The sequence below is a fragment of the Dipodomys spectabilis genome, unplaced genomic scaffold (assembly GCF_019054845.1).
Source record: "Dipodomys spectabilis isolate Male_0828 unplaced genomic scaffold, ASM1905484v1 ptg000488l, whole genome shotgun sequence".
Lineage (NCBI taxonomy): Eukaryota > Metazoa > Chordata > Mammalia > Rodentia > Heteromyidae > Dipodomys > Dipodomys spectabilis.
Genome location: NW_024871165.1, coordinates 534964 through 540712, shown reverse-complemented (window position 1 = coordinate 540712; position 5749 = coordinate 534964).

Below are 5749 nucleotides of genomic sequence, written 5' to 3'. Positions count from 1 at the left end.
AGAGAAATATACCAAATGCCAATACTAACTCCTCCCTTGAATCAGGCAGGGTTCCACAAGAAACCCCACATCACCTGATCCATGAAGGTCCCATCAAGTAACTTTTATTACAAATGCGATTTTATACTGGCCATAGAATTCATACTAATCAATATGATAAGAAAGCAGTATTGCAAAAAAGGCAACAAAAATTAAATAGCTATTAGATGCCTTAGTCTAGTTTGGGGTTCTGTTACCAGGCAGATACACATTGTATGACAATGTCTGAAGGGGATTCCTCTTATTGGAAAGCATTCTTTGAAGTATCAGTGATCATGAGTGATCATTTTATTTCTAGAAAATTCGTGCACATTTGTGCCATTAACTTCAAAAAATATTAGTTATTTTAAATCCTGTGGTTTCGTTGAGGAAAGAGTATTAGTGTGTAAAAAGATGACTTTCAACTAATCTCTCTAATGAATAATTTTGGAGTTGCATACCTTACTATGTGCCAGAGTTTTTAGTAACAGAAATTCTCTACCAGAATCCACTTTGAATTTCCTCCTTCCACTACAGTGCCCTTTGGAAAAGACTGAAGTGAGATTATACAGGTAAAATGCCAGAAATTAAAGCGTATTTGAGATCATAACAAAATTATGATGAAGACCCCACCCAATGTGCTTTTAATTTTCTAACAAAAGGAACTTAAGCCTATTTAACTGCAGACTTTCTGAAAACTAGAAGGCAAAAATATAAGAAATGACCTGTTGCAACAATGAGAAGTACAAAATGTCATGTCAAAACCAGCTTTACAATGTCGGAGGGGGGGGGGAGGGGGGGTATGATTGGGTGGGGGGGGAGGGGGGAGGCTGGGAAGGGAGGTGAAGGGTAAACAAAGGAGGAGGCTGCAATGCTTGGTAAGAAATGTATACATTATCCTGCCCATGTAATTGTAACCCCTCTGTACAATATGTTCTCAAATAAAATAAAATAAAATTTAAAAAAAAATATATAAGAAATGCCCTATTATACCTTGGTTCTGAAAAAAAAACAAAAACAAGGAAAGACAACATAATGAGACAGAAAGGAATGAGGAACTTGTACATGTGATATAGAGTGTAAAAAATACACTGAATCAGGTAAAACTAATTTTGGTCATGATGTCTGGTTGTTCAATACATTTCATTGTAAACATTGCTCTTTATTAAGCTGTGACGTAATAGAGGTCTCAGCAGGGATCTTCTCAGGTAATTGTGTAGATGGTCAATTTCATCATTGCAAGATCATCAGGATGAAAAACTCCATACACCTTAAGACACACCTGCAACAGCACTAGACATACAGTTCTATTGGTCCAACATTGTAAGACAGACCTGTGTTTTACCAAAGCTTTGTATGTGGTATGCAATATTTTATTCAGGCTGAAGAGCCAAAGTAAGTCCAATTTGAGATTAACCCCACCATCTTGTGCTAGTCTGCCCTTAGGGTAACCCCAAGACAGAGAAAAAAAACACACAGGTTGCCACCAACCCTGCCCACCCTTAAGAAAGCAGAGCAGTTACCCAAGAATTTCAGGAACAGAAAATCCCAATAGTTCAGTGAAAGGGCAGTGAGTTTAGAGTGGACTCAAACCAATCATATAACTGCTTGTGTGGAAATTCCCTAAACTTGTTTATTCAATACTATAAAAGCTGTGCTGATTTTGTGCTTGAGGACTCTTTTTTTTTTCCTGGTTTTTTCTTCTTTCTTTTTTTTTTTTTAAATTTTATTTTATTTTATTTGAGAACATACTGTACAGAGGGGTTACAATTACATGGGCAGGATAATGCATACCTTTCTTACCAAGCATTGCAGCCTCCTCCTTTGTTTATCCTTCACCTCCCTTCCCAGCCTCCCCCCTCCCCCCACCCAATCATACCCTCCCTCCCCCCTCCACACCGACATTGTAAAGCTGGTTTTGACATGACATTTTGTACTTCTCATTGTTGCAACAGGTCCACCTGAATCCTTAAACAACTTGTTTGTCCCCGTCTCCTCCACATGTTATACTGACATCAAATATAGTGAAAGCGGGGGTTACACTGTGGGGGAGGGACATACAAAGCAACAAAAAAATAATCTTATAAATGCGTTAGAAACACATGCATGAAAGAAAAAAAAACATTAAAATACATATTTAAGGGTTCATTTTCCTAACATCACATTATCTGTCCTTTTCCGCTTGACTCATACCTATACTAGATATTGCAAATAAGGGAAACCATGGGACCTATGTTTCTTTGGGCCTGGCTTACTTCACTTAATATAATTTTTTCCAAGCCTTTCCATTGAGGACCCTTTGTGTCACTGGTTACCCAGTGCGCAGAGGACCAAGCTTGAGCTTGCAAATAAACGACTCTTTTGCTGTTCGCATTGGTCATGGTCTCTGGTGGTTTTCGGGGGTCCCAAGTCCATAAAACATTTCTGGGGGCTCATCTGGAATCTGCCTCATAAGACCCTCCAGATGCCCAAAAAACCCAGCTGTCAAGTCTAGACATTGCTGTTCTGTATATTTGGTTGCCTGCAGGTTCTGTATCTGTAATTCTGGTTTTCCGAGAGGTCTGTATTCTGGTTGGCAAGGAGTCTTGGCGGACGTGCTATAAGATTGCCAATGGGGTTTATGAGGAGATATCCCCAGACCCCTCTGGATAGATTGCTGTTTAGTATAGACATTTTTTGGGAAATTTTCCGTCTGTAGTCTGGTACTTCATGCAGACATTTTTTGAGAAGTTTTTCGCCTGTATTGGGAAGTTTTCCATTTTGGGGGAAACTCTCCTTCTGTAGTCTGGCACTTTCTGGTTGGCAATGTACAATGCTGCAGCATGCCTTTGTAAGTTGTGTCTGTGTGTTGAGTGTTCTATCTGTCATTTGGGGTTTATCTTACCCTTAAGCCTTGACCCAGGGCGTACTGAGTATGGTTGAGAATCTGCCGCTCTGAAGGGATGGCCACTAGGGACTTATTTCCCTTGCCCCAAAATGACTGGGACTTCTCTTCCACCTTGTAAGGCCCCTGGGTCAACAAATGTTGGTAAGATGTCACCCCATTCACTGAGACCTGATTGTTCTCTGTTCTATATTTCCTGAGATAGGGAAGTTCTGGGTAAGAGTGGCAGGCTCATTCAGCAGACTCTGGATTCAGCTTGCTGAGTGAGAATGGCACAGAGTACTGGTAGGGATAAACTCAGCCTTTGGTTGTTGTGTTGTCTAGTTCTGTTTTAGAATTGGTACTAGTTAATTTTGGTTTTTTTTTGGGGGGGGAGTGGGGAATCCAGTCATGGGGCCTGAACTCTGGGCCTGGGTGCTGTCCCTCAACTCTTCAACTGAAGGCTCGTGCTCTACCACTTAAGCCACAGCTCCACTTCTAACTTTTTCCCTTTTGCTTATGGTGCTGGGGAATTGAACCAGGCCCTCATGCATGCAAGGCAAATTTGCTACCAGTGAACCACCTTCCCAGCCTTCCCAGCCACCTTCCCTTGGCACTACTTTTAAATGTGAGTTTTTGGTTATGTGTTTTTGAAACTTATTTGAACATCTCTGGGGAAATAAAAGTTCTAGCCTCCAGCTGGGCTCAGTCACAGAGAAGGTTGTGTGCCTCTTTTTGACTTTTCAGCTAGTCCCGACAATATAATGTGCTCTTGTCTAAAACTGGATAAAAATCAAGCCAGTTTAGTTTCAGGTAACCCCCCTCCCCCAGCCTTCCTCCAACAAAAAGGATTCAAAAGACCAGTTGGTGAAATGCTTTGCTAAACAAGCAAGCCCTGGGAAAGTGAAGCTCAACAAAGTTACTTAGTTTAAAAGAAATATTGTCTTAAATTTTTGTTTGAAAACTTAATAAAATGTACATACAAATGATTTTTAGTTTTTGCACACTTAAAGATCTGTGTTTTGGGCTGGGAAGGTAGCTCAGTGGTAGAGCACTTACCTTGCAAGCCTGAGGCCTTGGGTTCGATTCCTCAGCACCACATAAGAAAAAGAAAAAAGTCGGAAATGGTGCTGTGACACAAGTGATAGTGGGCTAGCCTTGAGCTGAAGAGCTGAGGGACAGCACCCAAGTCCAGAGATCAGGCCCCACGAACAGACCCCCCCACCCAAAAAAAAAAAAAAAAGATCTGTGTTTTCTATGTGTTTGTGAACACGTTCATGATAGAAAATGTCAGCATGCTGTAACAAATGAGTTTAAGCTTAAAATTCAAAAGGTTATGAAGTTGGGACATTACCAGAAAAATTTTATAAAATTTTCACAATGTTTTAAATGGCTTTTTAAGGGTTGTTTAACTTGAAAATTTGAAAATCGGTTATTTTAGAATGCATAAGGCTGTTTACACTGTAATCAAGATATCTGGCTTAACAGAAAGGAGAAACTTAGAAGGCAACAGAATACCTATCTTTAGGAGTGAAGGGTGAACAGGCAGTAGTGCAGTTCAGCTGGTCATGCATGGTGGAACAGGCCTTGGGAAGAGTCCACGAATGGTGAAAAAAGGGCAACCTGGCACAAACACAGTTCATCTAACCCTAAAGAGTCAGAATGGGTGCATGACCATTCCACAGGAAGGACCAATTGGGCCATCTTTATTCTGTACTTTTTCCCTGCAGATAGACACTGGAAACATGATGGTAAAAATGAGTGATGTGTTGATCTGATTAGCATTGCTCAAACTGCCCCTTGGATGTGTTAAAATTAAAATTAAGAAGGCCTTAAAAAGAGGGTTTAAAAATTTTATTTGTATGTGATTTTCTCTCAATGATATTCTGCCAGTGGATATGTTTTTTTTTAAGGCATCAAGGTGTTAAGTCTAGCTTTCTGGTACAATGACGGTGATTGTAATTTTTGCATTAAGAAAAAATTATTTAAGTTTAAAAGTTTTAATGTGTATCTGTTTTAAAACAAGAAGCCAAGAGGAAATGAGTGACACCTAGCCTCAAGAGCTCAAGGAATTTTTCAAAATGCAACTAAAAACTAAAGTATAGAATATTAAAACAGATTAATAGGAGGCTTAAAAATTAGGAATGGATTTCTGTATATAAAGTTTAAAAGTAAAATTGTTCTAAATATTTGCCTTAAAGTGCAAAAAGGAAAAGTTAGGATTACCAAAATAATTGCTTCAGTCCTATTTGTTTGCTCTCATAGGTTTTTTTTTTAACAGTTCTCAGCAGCCCCCCCAAAAAAGAGTGAGGATTCTTGTAAGTTTGTCAGAAGTAATTTGGCTCTTAATTAGATTCAGGGAAGAACATGCTTAAAAGTTACTTCTATGTTGACCACCTTGTTGCTTTAAACTGGAGGAAAGTGGCCTTTTATGAGGCTCATTGATCTGCAAATTGGTTCGAAGCCAGCCTGGGCAGAAAAAGGTCCATGTGAGACTGTCACCTCTACCTAGCTAGCAGAAGGCTGAAAGAGCAAGCAGAGTTGCTTTAGGATTCAAGGTGGCAGAGTGCTAGCCTTGAGCTGTAGAGCTGAGGGACAGCACTCAGGGCCCACGTTCAAGTCCAGCAACCAACTAAGAGAAATGCCAATGAGGCGTTTTTCCCAGTGTAGAGAAGACACTCCTGGGATGAAAGCAGTGGAGGAGCATCCAGAGACCGTAAGCCACTGCTTGGATGGCAGAAATAATGTCAGATCCTAGAGTCATTTGTGCGTGGCTCTTCTACAACTGGTCAGAGACAAGAGGTCACGGGAAAATAGTTTGTAAGCATGCCTAATATCTTTGACTAAATACCTTGTAAGGGACAGGAA